General features: G+C 42.5%; 1 long non-coding RNA gene across 1 annotated transcript in view; it reads right to left on the reverse strand.

Annotated features, from left to right (window-relative positions):
* Positions 1 to 12,433, reverse strand: part of LOC135280526 (uncharacterized) — a 71,527-nt gene extending 59,094 nt beyond the window's left edge. The window contains exons 1-3 of the long non-coding RNA XR_010347419.1: positions 8,790 to 12,433; positions 7,288 to 7,484; positions 6,166 to 6,208 (exon numbers count right to left, since the gene is read on the reverse strand). This is a non-coding gene — a long non-coding RNA (uncharacterized LOC135280526). The remainder of the gene's footprint in view (positions 1 to 6,165; positions 6,209 to 7,287; positions 7,485 to 8,789) is intronic.
* Between the last annotated feature and the right edge of the window lie 3,952 nt (positions 12,434 to 16,385).

Raw genomic sequence — 16,385 nt, forward strand, 5'->3', positions numbered from 1 at the left:
TTTTTATAATGGGTTCAGTGCACTTTGTATCTCTGGCTTTATTCTCAAACACACTGTTACCATCCTGGAGGATGATACAGTACCTAATATACTCCTAAATAAATGCACAAGTGGATGGACACAGGAGGCAGCTTGACAAAGAGACGGATGGATAAACTTGCAACCATCTTTAATAGGCTCCCAGGAAATAAAAGAGTGGTTACAATCTCCAGTTACTCTCCTGCCCTTTCTGTATATATTTACAAGGGACCATTCTGTAACAACCATCAGCTAGCAAACAACAGCCAGACACCTGATTAAAGGTCAAACCAGCAGTGACAAAGCACAAATTAAAAGGGAAAACCATGATTTTCACACCCCCTCCTCTATCAACCAGGAGGTATTAGAGACCAACATGCTGGGCATCAGCAAAATTAAAAAAATAAATAGGGAAATTGGGGTAGCAAAATAAACAAATACTTTTGGATATTAATGATGACCCTTGGATGACCAGTAATGGGAGAAAGGTAGTGAGGAGGGGAGCGTTTTAAGATTAAATAGCCAAGAGGTGGAGAGGGCAACAGCAGAACTGGAGAATGACAAAACCAGGCAACTGCCAGGTGGAAAGGGCTTTGGGAGGGAACATGACCAAGTAATTAGCAGGTGGAAGGGGAAGTTAAGGGTCAAAATCAATCTGTCAGGGGCAGCAGGGAGGTATTACCACTGCAACGGGCTCTCGTCTGACCAGCACAGGGGGTCCACAGGCTTCTGGCAGGAAATTGCAGCCAAACCTTTGCCTCAGCTCTGCAGTGGCTCCACAACAGCCCAAACTTGCACTGCACACCCACCATTGCTGCCTGTGCTGCCCCAGCTCATCTTGGAGGGGAAACAGAGCTTCACTTAGCTCCCAGAAGGTAAACCACAAACAATCAGCTATGACAACCAGCTCTTTGTTTATCCAAACAGGGAGACAGACATTCCCAAACTAATTCCACTCTAGAAACTGTTTTAGTGGAAGTAATGAAACATCATGGTTCCCTCACTTCCCAGCCATCTTGGACCCCAACTTGTTTCTGTTAAATTGTTTTTATCAGGACTTTTCATGGCAAAAGGAGCAACACAGTACAAACAGCAAACATGACCTAGACTGATGGGGGAGGTTTTCCCCCCGGATTGATGAGGGGAATTTATACACTCTTCTGATTTCAAGAACACAACTACCTCTCTGTCTTTCTGAACTACCCATCCTTTGATGTTCAAATCCATCCTCAAGGCCCGGACAAAGCACTGCAGAACTGATTCCCTTGCCTCAAATTTTTTTAAGGTTCACTCAAAGGTCAAAAATCCAAGTATTCAGCTTTTGACCCTAACTAATTTGCTGGGCAACACCACAGTCAGGAAAACTCTGTCTGTAGTAAGAAGACAGAACATCAAGAGCTGAGGCAAATTTCCCCAACACACAAACCAGACTGTTGACAAATCCCCATTTACTGCCAGGGAGAGAGCAGTGCTGTAGCAGGTGAAGCCCTCCACCACTGCCCAGTCACCCTCTGGTGCCCCTGCAGAGGCCAATAATGGTGCTGATTTTTGTTACGGGGCAGTGATCTGTAATTTAAGAGGAGACATTCATCATTCAGGAGTCACAGTCGAACAAGCTGCTCAATGATGACCTGAGGGCACTCCCAGCCATGAAACCAGCCTCAAACAGCAAGTGGGGACATAAACGCTCATGTTTAGGGATGAGTGTTTACATCCTGTCCCTCTCACTACTGCTATTGTTTATTAAATGGGTTCAGACCTCATATGATATCGTTCAAGAGTCCATCAAGAGCTACAGGAGTTCCAGCAATCAAAAGAAAAAGGATATTCTGTTAACAGTCCACACCAGTGATCCACTCGCATTCATCACAAATGCCAAAAAAATCAAGTGTCCAAAATTCCAAAGACCAAATATGCTGCTTATTAATGTACATAGGTGCATTAATCAACTGTTCTCCTGCATCCTTAAAAGCCTGCTCACAAATACTGTTATTTTAACTGCAACTGCAGAAGTATCTGCTGTCTCCAGGAGGAAAAAAAATCAGGGAGGTGGAGAATGAAATCTTTTCCCCAGGACCCTCTAAATCCATTTTTCAGACAGGACTCAACAAGAATGCAGAGATTTTTCAAGGTGAAGGGCTTGAAATCAATAAAATTTGGAGAACATTTCATGGCCAGCACATCATACAAGGGACATTTGCGAGTAGATGATCAGGCATCTTTATGACTGTCTAGTTACCATGCCCATCTAATTACCTTTTAGAAAAATTCCATCCATCATCCCCTGCCTACCTTCCCTGAGAACAACACAACAGCCCAATCCCTTTTGCCAGCCAGAGCAGAGTGCCAGGAACAGCAGCAATAATGACATTATCCCCTCCTGTCCTCACAGGAACTCAGCACAGAAATACAGCTTCTGGGATTCTTCTGCACACTCCTGCCAGCTCTCTTGCCAGTATCTAGCTGTAAAACAGACTGGATCCAGAGATGGCTTCGTAAGGTGAAAAACAAACAAACAAACCCACAGCAAAAATCCCCATTGACCAGATGGGGCAGCTAATTGAGAAAAAAGTCCCTTCCTGCAATACAGCTGCAAGAAACTTGCAGCATCATGCAATAAACAGCTTTAGCTAAAATACAAAGTAGGACAACAGAACTATTAGGATTTTGTTCCTGCTGCTGATCCTTGATTCACTTCACTCATCTGTGCCTTGGTATCAATGAGGATGACAGCACTTTCCCATGCTGTGGTGGTGTTGTGAGCTTCAACCCTTATTAACATTTGCAAAGCAGATTGGGACCATTGAATGGAAGGGTGAAGACAATTTTCAAAGCTTTCTTACTTGAGAGAAAAATATTGGGGGGAAAAAATATCCCTGTTAGGAGCAGAAAACTCTGTTCCCCCTTCCCAGTGTGGCAGCGTTCCACTCTGTGGGACAGTTTAACCCAGTCCTGTAAGGCTGTTCCCTGACTCCAAACAATCCTGCTCTGCAGCCACCTCTTTTCATCCCCATTACAAAAGGTGAGCAATATTTATTGGTTCAAGCAGGGCCAAGGGCTGACATTAAGCAAATTTCAAGGGTTATTTGAAGTTAATTGAGTTTAATCATGTAATGATTTTATAATTAGTCATAGTTCCCAGTCTTGTACTGAAAAAGTCACACTTAAGAATTATTTAAAGGAAAATTAAAGCCAATTTAGAACAAGCAGGAGGAAGCTGCATCAGTGATTGGTGGGGCTGGGTGAGGGATCAGACAGTGCTGGCTAAATGCACTTACTGCTTTCGTGCCCTGAACCTCTGCCTGCCAGTGCTGGGATTGTCCCAGCTGGGGACGTGCACCAAGGACAGCAGCAAGCTCCCAGGGCTGGTCCTGCAGACTCGATGGCATTTCTCACTGGCAAAGAGTTGGGTGGATCCTGCCCCAAGGCAAAGGAAACTTCCATTTTTTCCACCCCATTGCATCCAGGTCCACCAAGGTAATTCAAAAGCAGAGAGCAGGAAATTGTGTTTATACACCCTTCAGATAGGACATGCCAGTGACAAACTACACTCCTCAGGGGAAGGAAAGTCTTATCACCCAGCACAGAAACATAATTATTATTAAAATCATCCTTCTCATCACCCACTGATAATTCTTCCACAACTGTCTTGCTTATTTTTACCAAATTACAGAACTGATGTGTTCCCAGCCACTTGGCAATGATGAGCCACAAGGAAGATTAGCTGGGACAATTTTTTTTTTCTTTCAAATACTCAAATTGTGTGGAAAATTCAGCCAAGGAGAAAAAAACAGATGAACAAAAATTCAGTGCAAAAGTAAACTCGAACACTCTCTAACTGCAATATATTAAAAATTAAGGTGATTTTTCACTTCATAAATAAGATTTTCAAGTGACACCTTCCTAACTTTGTTTACATATTATAAATATATGTATATATATTCCAGTTTCAAATAACTGGTTCTGGTTTTACCAAGGGAGAGAGGATCTGAGACAGACATTTTGGTGCTAATTCTTTCAAAGCAAATCATGGAATCACAGAAAGGGGTTTGGGTTGGAAAGGACCTTAAAGATAACCTGGTTCCAACCCTCTGCCATGGGCAGGGATGCCACTCACTACACCAGGTTGCTCAGGGCCCCATCCAACCCAGCCTTGAACACTTCCAGGGACGGAACATCCAAATCCACCTCCCAGGACAATTTCCAAAAGCTATTGCCATAATTCCAAAAGACAGTGTTTGAAATGAGCCTCACAAAGGCTCCTTTTCCTTTTAAACACAATTTTATCCAGTGTATTCTTACCCTTTCCCTACAGCCATAAATAATATCAGTGTATTACTTAATGATATGACTTATTTATTATTTAAATGATTTATGTAGAGCCTATAACCTTAACAACTATAATGATAACGATTCAAAAACCAGAAGCAACATGAAAAGGAGATGCTTAAATAATTAAAAGCCTCCCTCCTTTCCTGAAACAGAGCTGAGGAGCACTGTGGTTTTCTTTCTTTAGGCTCCTGGCTCTCCTGCACGTGAAAGAGCAGAGTGCCATTGGCTAAATGCTGCCTTAGCAAAGGAAAAGCAATAAATCAGGATAGCCAGTGCTGTTGTAGCTCTGTCCAGCCCCGCTCATCCACATGCCTCAGAGGAGGGCAAGTGCCACAGGACCCCTTTTCCAGAGGGTGAGGCTGAGGACAAGGAGGTGACACAGATGGCCCATGGTCACCCAGAAGTTCATGTGCAAAGCTGGCCATAAATCTCCTCCTCCATCTGCTAGACCAGACCTCATCCACCAAGCCACTTGTTTTCATATTCCCTCTTCTTAATTTTTTTTTTCTCTCATGATCCTCTGCCTTTTCAGCATTTACCACGTTTCTTCTCTCTCCTCCAGTGCCTCTGTTCCCAACCCCAAGCATTCCCCCTCCCCTGGTAGCCTTTCCCTCCAGGTTTACCCCATCCTGGCATTCACTTTTTACCCATTTTTTTCCAAATGGGTTTTATCCTCTGCAAGTAGGCAAATACTTGGCAACTCAGAGCCCAAGTGGGTAATTGAGCACAGTTGTAAGTGGATTATCATGGAAATTACTGATTATGCCCAATGCAGAAAGCTCAAGGCAGCAACAGGGTGCTTTGCAATTTAAACATTGTAAAGAGAGGGAAAATATTTTCAGGTTTCATTTTAAAACTTTCTAACTGCAAAAATGGAAGCTGACTCCCCAATGGCAAGGCATAAATACACATTGTAAACTCACATCACCAAATGTTTGCCTAGTTCTATTAAGGGGAACAGATGAATTATCAGAATCAGACTTAACAGAGCATCTGGAGCAATAAAAAATAAAATAAAAATTTAAAATATATTCTGGACTACTCTTCAAACAAGCCAAAAAGACAGAAGTTCCTTTACATCAATCTTGGGGTGCAATGAAAACATTACCAAAGTAGACAGACAAGAACCTCCAAGAGAAAACCCTAAATACTTCCCGAGATCTCAAAATTTACACCCACGTTGTGGGGAATTCACTAAAATAGCATTGGGAACTCATAGTCTTGACTGGAAATTCCTAAAGCCAAACCAAGCATCTCTCTGGTCTAGGGATCTTCTCTCTCAATTTGACACTAAGCTAACTCTTTAGCAAAGGGGATTTTTTTTTTAATTTAATTGGGAGTAGAGAACAATAAATGCTTATGGATGTTTTAAAGTATTTTGAGAGTGTGTGTGTGTGTGTGTGTGTGTGTGTGTGTGAGAGTGGGGTTTTTTTTAAAGGAAAAAAAAAAGACTAATTCAATATCCAGCTCTGTCATGGACATTCTGTGTGACCTTGGCAAAATCATTCAGGTCTGCACATCCACATTAGGCAGCTAATCCACCTAGACAATGCAGAGAGACAGAGGCAGGCACCAAAAGAGTGGGGATGCAGACTACCTAAATAATACATAAACATTTTTTTTTTTATTCTACTCCTCATCTGCTCTATTGAGCATTGCTCGTTCGATGCTGCATTATCTTTATGGCATAGACTTTTCTCCCACCCCCAACAGGATCCCCATTTCATAAACCATCCTGGAAAATTGCATTAATACAAATAAAAAGTAAGAATCTGAATTCCAAATTGTTGTATTTATCTCATCAGAGCTGCTTACATTTAAAAGATGTAACTGTCACAGTGAACAGCTCACAAGCAATCTGCAAACGAAAAAGGCAAATAAATGTTTTGTTAAAAGTTATTTGAGGAATGATTCTAAAAACCACAATCAACACAAGAAAACCGCAGTCTGCTCAGTGACCCATTGAGAACATACAGAGATATGAAGTTTGAATGAAAAAAAAAAATTCACAACTTAATCTGCCAAGCTACCCTCTTTATTCTCAGAAATAGCAAATAAAGGCAAGCATTTGTGAATCAGGGCTATTCATGGCTGGCAGCAGGTACATTAGATATGGTGGACTGGGAAAGCAGGCTCAGGCTGCTGGAGACAGACAGTCGCAACAATTTCCAGTGTCAAAGAAAAATCTGGCACCTTGTTAAATATTAATAAGCTGTCGGGGTCAAAATGTTTAGGTCCTCCCGACTCAATCACTTTCATTTCTACTTCTCAGAAGCCATTCAATTGGAAATACCCTTTCCTGTCTTGCCCCTCCTCATCCTGCCTTCTCACCAAGAACCATGCAGAACCAGATGAAAACGGACAGCAAATGAGTTGGCAGCCAAATGAGGTTTTTGTCTGCCCTGCCTTTGCTGCTATGAATTCTGTTATTGTTAGTGAGGCACGGAAAACTTAAACACAAGAAAAAGAACAATGTGAAGAGTTGGTTTAGCAAACCTCTGCTGCATTTTCTGCAGGTTAGTGTTATTGATTACTGACACCTAAGGGTCTGACACATAATCAATAGACCCCATGACCCACATATGTGACATGGCCTGTGGGGGCTTTAGAAACAAGAATGAACATGGCAGCTCCATCCAAAGCTTTTCATATAATATTTATTTATTTATTTGCTGGCAAAGCTGTTTCCACTCAAATTACTGTCATGGTGAAAACTAGTGTCAGAGGGGTTTGTTCATGTTTTTCTCTGGAACCCTAAGACTTGGAGATAAAAAAAACCTGTCAATGAAACAAAAATCTAACTCCACACCAACAATCTTAAGAGCTGAACTTCCCCTTCCCTCATGAATTTAGTTCCTCGTAGTGCGAACTAGTCATTTGAAGGAGAAATAACTGCTAGAATAAGAGAAAGAGACAGAAGGTGTCTCACCAGCTTACCTTTATCTCTCTGCAAGGTGCCAGGGGTGCACAGAGCAGCGTGGAAAGCACCAGTTTGCCTTCAGAAAATTGGGCTGGAGAGGCTCCTTCCTGGTGTACAGTCCTCAAAAGCAGGTGGTGAGAAAAGCTTTTGTACTGCAGTTTGCAGACCAGAGTCTTCTCCAAGCATAGCTCTTTTATTTCATTGTGTCTTCTCCCTGCACAAAATGGTCACTCAGGATCACTGCTGGGACTCAAGGAGCCAGATGTGCTCATTTCCTTGTTTTTAGCTGGGATTTTACACTCCCAGAGCTTTCCTTCCTCTCACAGTTCCCTTTGCTGTTTCTGAATGCGTGTAGTCACTAAGCATTGTTCCCTTTTAGTTTGAGGAGTCTCAGTGCTGAATTCCTATCCATGTATTATTCAGATGAAGGCAATCATCTGAAACTCTCCACCTGAATTTTCAGGTATCACTAAAGATTTTCCTCCAATTTCTCCAGAGTCTCTATCAACTGCCAATTGCCTCTGTCATTTTTCTATTTTGTTTGGCTTTTTAGCCCTTAAATTGAGAATGCAGTATTTTAAGACCAATCCATACACACAGGCCACATGCAGGCTGCTTATGAAGACACCTGAGATAAATGCAGGCATGAACATAATGAACAACTGAGATTACTCTGTAGAGAATTAGGAGATTGTGGCTGGAAGAAGGGGAACCAGGGAAAGCTAAGCATGATCAAGTGGTCTGAATCAGGCTCTAGGTATGCATTTTCACCCACAAAAACTGATACTGTCACACAGCAGGGCTGAAGAGCAGTGAGGGTAAATCCTGGCCTAGCCTGATGTTACCGGAGTGCTCCCCTGCACAAGGGTGACTCCTCACTGCTTTAGAGACTTCAGTATCCAAACAGAACAGCTGAGCCTTCCATCAGCAATGCCTTCTTACAGCAGCAGTACAGCTTGCTTTCAAGCCAGGCCCCAGCACTCACTTGCTGGAGCTGTTTGAGACCACAGAAGGCATCCTGCTGCTCTCTTCCCTGTAGCCTTTTTGCCCTGCTTCTGTCACATTGACACTTTCTTGGCAAATCTTCAAGGAAAAATACATTTCTGACCCAAAGCTATGTGGACTTTCAATGCTTCTCCCACATCACAAAGAACCAAACTGCTGGAACCAGGGTGTTCCCACCAATAGCAAATAACCAGGACTGACATTAAGACCTCACAACAATCCTTTCTTACATTAATGCCCTACAATAGCATCCAGTCTTGAAGTATCAGTCAGCAAAAGTCAATTGAGAGGCTGTTGACAAGTTCCTCCACAGTCCTGTTCTCTGTGCCAGCTTCTGTGCAACGCTGGAAAGGTTTCAGGTCCAATAAACTCTTTGTCAACATGAGCAGAGTTTTTTAGTAGGTCAGTCAAGCATGAATTTTATAATGCATGCAGGGTACAACACTGTTGTTGAGGGGCAAATGCAGATTAAGACAGAGGTGGAAATTAAGAGGAACACACAATCCACACTCACCTGATGGTCTTAGAGGCACTTGCTATTTCAACTGGTCACTGCTGAGCTTGGCAATTCAACCCTTTCCACCCAAACCACTTCCTGCCCTCCTTTAATAAAAACATAAATTCCTGATGCTGGGCAGCTTCACCTCAGTGTTGTGCTTCACATCAAATACAGCTGGCTGAATTTGAGGGAGGGTGGCACAGAGCATTCCTGGTCTGTAAAGGTTTCTGAATCCTTCAGGACAGAACACACTACACATTTTAAACATAAACACACACATATACTGACATTTTTCTCTAGTTTTCAATCTCTTGCAAGACACTGTTATTTTATGGAGAGCTGAAAAATACCCCTAAGTTGCAGACAAATAATAATACCCATTCAGCTCCACACTAGAAACCCTACGAAGATTTTCTCTTTCCAACAGACCTAGCAATATCCTGCAGGAGAGATGACCTGCTGCTATCATTTTAGAGGTGCAATCTCTTCTTTCTTTTTTTTTTTCATCCTTCCTGCTGCAGAAAATTCTTCACCAGCTACTGATAAACACTATTTCTGTTCTAGCCTGTTGTGCTGCATGGGGAAAAGCAGTGCTGGGTGCAGGAAGTTCCTGGTATCTATTTTACGCCTCCAGGAGTTTTCCAGCAGCCAGCAATAACATAAAAGATCACCATGGGCTGTGATATGACCAATTACAGCAGACAGCAGTTATTTATAGAAAAGTCAGCAGCACTGAGGCTTTAACACCAGCCAGCACACCCCTCTGCTTCCCATCACTCGGTGTGAGCACCAGCATCCTGCAGCACCCTGCGTGGTGGGGAGGAGTAAGGCAGTTACCTCGGTACCTGCCAGGACTGTGCAGACACATGGCATAAGCCCATGGAACAGGGAAGGAGGAGCACTTTGCACACACCATAGCTTGGAGCTGCCACAACAAATTTGATTTTCATAAACCCCTGAGCCCAGATGTCACCCATGTTCTGAAGTCCTTGTCCGCCTGCTGAGCAGCACAGCACGTTAGGGCACAGCACAGCCAGTGTAAGACTCTGGAACACACACCTTCCCCCATCCTAGCTCTTTGCAAAGTGGCTCTTTCCCTCTTCAGGACCTGCTACAAGGTCTGGCCAAATATTACAGCTGAAAGGAAAACAACATGTGAGCTATGAACCTCTCTGACCTTCTCCAGTTATGATATAAACTAAATGAGTTGATTCAGCTTTCAGTCCCTTGATGCAAAGGTGAAAAATTCACTGGAAAGGTGGGAAAGTCACCAAAAAGGAGGAAGAATAAAGAAAATATATTAAAAGGCTGACAATTTACCAAAAACCTAGACAAATGACAGTATCCAAGTGGGAGATGTTACTTCCAGGGGTCAGATACTGGCTCATTGAATCCCTGCCACAGGACAGATATTGCTGATGGTCCCTACCATGCAAATGCCCATTCTCAGAGCTGACAGTCAGGATCAGGACTGGTTGGGTCCCGCAGTTTGTAGCTCAGGCACTTGACTCCAGTCACTAAAGAAATTTGGGTTCAAAATGGGATTTTGAATAATTTCCCTTCTGGAATACTTAATGCAGTCTCTAAGTGCAAACGTGCTCTAGGAAGCTGAGGGGAAAAGTTCATGGCCCCTTTCTGAGGTGAGCATTTCTGCAGAGCAGCTGCAGAATGAAATGCAATATTGCCATCTACTGCCCTGTCATGCAGCCAGCCCCTCTCTGGCTGACACAGCCAGCTGGAGATGAGATCAATGTTTCAGGACAAGGAATCTTTTAATCATAATGAAAATGTGATCTTGACTGATCCGAGGTCACATTACATTAATACAGTCTTCAAAGCTTTTTTAATAATACAATTAATGATTTCTGCCATAGCATTAAGAGAATTAAAGACCAAAAAGCTTAAGGGGTATTGACCTATTCAGTTTCAGTTTTCAAAATAACCTCAAAGCAACATAGACTTTTTTCCTTTTTTCACTCCCTCCTTTTAACTCCCACATACATAATTCTTGGATGCATTTTTCTATTTGTGTTCGTGGATATCACACTTTTAGTAAAGATTTGGATAAGCCAATAGAGGGGATCTCCATTCTGATGAGTTAACCCCTTTTATCTTGTGAACCAACAGGTCAGCCTGGGACCACTTGCACTGCAGTAAGAAGAAAAACAACAACATTAATTAGGAAGGTCAAAAACTACAGTTTGATGCAGAAAGAGACTTACTTACACAAAGGCACTGTAATTCCTCACCCCCTTTTCTCCAAGCCAACATTCTCATTCTCTTCCTTAACCTACCATCTCACTGAAACCCTCACCCACGCCTCTGCAAATGACTTGGAAGCTTTAAAGGAATTTAATAAATACAATTAAAATACACCCTGGCTAATTTTCCCTCCCAATCAGTTCATTCCTCAGCACCAGAAGCCACAGATTCAACTGGTATTTCTCAACAAGTGCTGCTATTAGATGGCCACTCACTGTAACCTGAGCATCCCTGGGCTCAAGCTGCTCCCTTGGCATCAATGCACAGTTGTGGGATGCTGGCTCCCAGGAATATCCACTGCCTGGACATGGTGAGGCCCAAACCACCCAGAGGCTGTGATCAGAGCCAGGACTGATGTGCTCTGGTATGGCTGAACAAGCAAGGTCAGCATCAGTCACAGCAACACTGTGACTTTCACCCTGGATGAGCTCCAGCATTCAGGAAAAGACTTTAGCCAAACTGGCACTATGTCGTGTATCCCTGTACCAACTGGGTTCTCTTCTGTGCTTCCTTGTTTTCTTTCCTTTTTTTCAGGCTTTATATATAAAAGCTGTCAGCCCATGCTTATTTTTTAGGACAAGTGAATCCCGGGTAAGTTGTTTTGAATTGACTGCAGACACTGGCATGGTTCTGTGAGGGAGAGCAGCCTGCTCTAAGGATCTGTGTAACTCCTGAGCAGGATACAAGAAGGGAGAGCAGAACTGTGCCTGAGCAGCAAAAACTGCAGACAAAACCAGGGGGCTGTGAAAAATCTGTAACAGTGAAGAACACAGCTCAGCCCATGACACCACCACATGAGCTCATCGTCCTGGGCAGGGGTTCAACCATGGGATTTGGCAGAGAGGATTCTTTCTGATCAGTTACATCAATCCACTGCCACAAATACAGGGAATAATCCAGCATCAAAGCTGCCAGGCTTGTATTTCCCTGCATTTCCAGGTCCTGAGCAATAGGATTCTGTCTGCCTCCCAGATTTCTAATACCAATGACCTTTTCCCTTGACTAGGACAGGCAATATTGGTTGTCCTGACCCTGCTATGTTGAGAGGTGAACTATCCACATATGTGTTACCTCCCCTTCAGATCCCATTGCTGGAATCATCTCTGCCACTGTAATTACACTGCATCAAAGAGACTGACTGGTCTGAGAAAAAGTCACTGCAAGGCTGCAACCAGGCAAAAATACAGAAGAAAAATCAAGCACTTCTATTGCTGGGAACTGATGTCAGCTCAGCCTTTGGTAGAAACCTGCCTTCCCCTTCCTCAGTAGGCCCACAGCACCACTCCGTGAGCTTAGGCCTGTAAGTCAAAAGCCAGGCAAGGACAGAGCACAGCATGGAATATCCATCTGTGGAAGCAAAGGCTCTCTGAAGCTCTCAGTCTCAGTTACCTCAATGACTAGAAAGACATAAGGTCCCTCCCTCCCATGCCCAGCATGGCACAGCAACGTGCTTTGCAATCTATTTGACAACTCATGAGGATATTACCTATCGAAGTGCTCGTGTCTTTGATGCCTTAACTGTTCAGGCAGGACATGCTAAATATCATCTTGCAGAAACTTCTGATGTCTACAGGGAGCAAGACCCCTTCTTGACCTTTTCTCTTGCTATTTTGCTGGTTTTGTTCTGTGCTTCTCAGAGCTGCTCCTCCATCCCAGATGCACAAAAGGGGTCAAACTAGCAGAGGTGGCTTGTGCCAAAGGCTTTGGCTTCTGCCAAGAGACACTTTAAAAGGAAGATATTTGTGCTTGTGACATAGAGCAAAGAGGGACAATGCATCTTTCACTCCAATTGATTTACCCATCAACCTTCTACGCAAACAAGGATAAAAGCAGCATTTCAGTCTGTATTACAGCAGATGGGCTCTGCATGCAGCACAAGAGAAATAGCTTTAAAAAAGATTGAACCAGCCCCAAGTTCTGGAGAGGGTGGGGGAATCAGAAGGCTCTTTTATATCACGAGGCCTGAAGACATCATTTACCAAAAGGCATCTTGGTTAAGATACTTATCAAAGGCTTGGATGAGAGGGGACATGCCAAGCAAGAAGAAACTCAGAAAATTAGTCAGTTCAACTAATCCTTTTAGGAAGGGTGTCTGTGTTCTCCCTCCCCTCTCCTTGCAGAAAGCTGGGACAGGATTACTGGTTCCAGGTAGGAGGATTGAAGGTATGCTGCACATCTGTATCTTTTAAAAGCAGCATGAAATTAAAGCCATTAAGCCAAGGCCACTGTGCTGACCAGAGGGCACACACAGCTCTGAAGTGTTTCTCCTCTCATGGTCACTGACCTTTAACATACCACAGTCCAGAGAGGCTGAGCTATTAATTTACAAATCCAGTGCTGGTGAATGAATGCCGACATCCCCAAATGCTCTCATCATGGTGAATGCAACCTCTGATCTCCTCCCTGAGAATGCAAAAAAACAAAAAAGAAAAAGTTCAACTTAATCTAAGTGTCAGGTGGCTGGGAGAATTCTTCCAGATGGAGTTTATTGATCTTCCAAAAATGAAGCCTTCAGTTTAAATTAAAACCAAAAAGATTTCTTAAAAAAACACCACCACACAAGAAAAAGAAAAAAAAAAAAAAGGAAAAAAAAAAAAGAAAAAAAACCCCACAAACTTCAAAAGATAAAAAGTCAATAAAGCCTAATGCAAATAGAGGAGATTAAACTGTGACTTCACCATCAAGCTGGACTGCAACAGGAAACAAATAGCAAAGCAGGCTAATTACAAACTCCTAATTTGGTTTTCCACGTACTTTAATTTTATTGCATGCTCATCTGTAACAAGAAATACATAAAGGACATAAGACAGTAACAAACAATGAACTACAGAGGGTTGCATTCTTTGTTTATGCAGTTGAGCAACAAAGTTGACAAATTTCAATTTGGACACTTTATTTTCCCCTTTTTCTGCAATATATTTAATATGGAAATGTCAACAAGTATCCAGGTAGATGAAGTTCACACTGTTCCCTCCCTTCTTCATCCATAGGAAAGGACACTAAAATGTGGATCTGAACATCCGTGATTCGTTTCTGCTTTGACACTCACTTGTTTGACAGATTTTGGATGGCTCACTTCTCAGAATCAAGTCACACAAGTCAAAGCAGTTATTGAGTGTTCATTTCTATTCCCAAACATCTAAAAATTTTGCACAACGGAGCCAGAATCATCTGCTGGGAAACAATGAGATACAAGACAGAAAGTCACACCCAGGGCTCCTGATGAGACAAGAGTATAAAGGGGCAAAACTGGGTGCAATTTGCATTTTGTGCTACTCCAACCTCACCTTGACTTCACAAATATTTGAAAAAAATCATCCTGGAGCCCACTGGAGACAAACAAGCCCGAATGACAAACACAAGACAAGCTTTACCACATCCCCATCCTCCTTCCCGAGGAAGCCAAGCCAACCCGGGATTCATTTAAACCCCGGGCAGGGTCTCCAGCCCCGAGAGATGACGCCAAAGTTCCGCTGTGTAATGGTGCCATCTCGTGGTACTGAGACAGGGGACACTGAAAGGCTGCATTTTCAGTGCAGATATCACAAACCAGACATCAAAACAGATTGGTTAAGTTTTACCAGTTATGACCTTACCAAGGGCTTGGTCACCCAAAAGCAGAAGAGAATTCAGTGATGATTTACAACCACAGGTCATGCATTGCTCAGCGTGACCGGGACCAGGACAGGAGCTCTTGATGATGTTTCAGCTCTAAAAGGAATTTGAAAAATTGAAAATCTATCTGAAAGGACAAGAAGAATGCAGCAAGGTCAGGAAAAGCTGCCTCACAGACGCAGATCCAAAAACCAGGGCTGTTCACTGATGTCATGACAGACCACAAGGTCTCCATCCCCACATTTGGAAGCATCTTGACAGCACCAGAGCCACAGCTCAGTGTTAAACAGAAAACCAAAATCCATCACAGGAGGCTGAAACAAAATTAATTCAGACTGAAGAAACTGGATGCACTTGTAAAGACAAAACTTTAGAACAACTTGCCAACAAACGTTGGGCAGTGGGAAATCTGCCACATCTGAAAATCAAAACTGCCAAATCAAAACAATCCCTCTAAAACATGGATTGTTTCAACCAAAACCAATGATTTTTTGACACAGCAACCATGCACGAAATTGTCTGGCTTACATTATGTGAAACATGACAGATTAACCTAATGAAATTTCTAGCCTTAAAATCCATATGTTTACTTGTCTTGAGAGCAAATCAAATCCTTTTTTCAGTTGGCACATACCCACCAGATGACTGCTAACATTAATTTTGATGTTTCACATCTTATATGCAGGCCAGACTTCTGTGTCTCTGCTTGTAAGAGCCATAGGCACAGACTCCCCCTCTGCAGATCTGCCACCCCTCTCTCACTCACCTGTCTCCTGAGCAGAACCAGCACCGTGCCTCATCATGACCAAGGTGTAGATTCAGGAGAATAAATCTGAGGTTTGAAAACTTCCCTCCAAAAACTGGAAACCTCTTTCAAGCCTTTGCCAACTTTTTCAGCACACTGAAACAAACCTATCCCTATGTAAATGAAGATTTGTTTAAAATAAAAGATCTTCCACTGCGAGAAAAAAAAATGTGTTTGTGCTATTTGGTGTGATTTTTCTACTCTGTTCTATTAAGACAGTGAAAATATTGGATTTGTTTCTGCTTCAGACCCTCTTGAGATTCTTCTGATCTCATCAAGCAGTGCTTCAGACTGCTAAGAATGAGTTGAAGGTCAAAGCTTCTGCATTAATCAGATACCTTAAAGCATTAATATTAAAAAAAAAAAAAGCCTCTGCCCCGCTGGAACTTTAGTTTAGTACAGTTCAGTAGGACCTCAGAATTCCTGGCTCTACTTGCCACCAGTTTTGATGAGAAGGATGATCTCTGTTTGATTAGAGAGAACCAAGCACCTGCCACCACAACCTCAGCAAATGCAACTTTACTTACTTCAGCTGTCATCATGAGAATTTTTGACACTTACAAAACAAAAACCTAAAAAGAATCAAGGAATGAGATTCGTACACAGAGGAAAGAATCAACTTTTCTGTGACAACAGCCAGAAGTGGTTGCTAATGTAGCCAACAGGTGAAACAGAAATTCATTTTGGGGATTTTGAAAAATTGATGGTTTTACCCTCTAAGTAAAAGTGTCTTCAAATATAGTATGGATTTAATCTAATTAGTCATCTGCCCATTCCAGACACTACCTTATATTTCTCCTTTATCCTCATGTAAATTTATTTTATTGAAAGACTTAATTCAGGTTAAAACTTTTCATGGTCCTCACTTGCTGGAACAACCCCAGTTTTCCTTACTCTGCCATTATAATATATTATTTTTTAAAATTAAA

Source organism: Passer domesticus, chromosome 14 (genome assembly GCF_036417665.1).
Source record: "Passer domesticus isolate bPasDom1 chromosome 14, bPasDom1.hap1, whole genome shotgun sequence".
Taxonomy (NCBI): Eukaryota; Metazoa; Chordata; class Aves; order Passeriformes; family Passeridae; genus Passer; species Passer domesticus.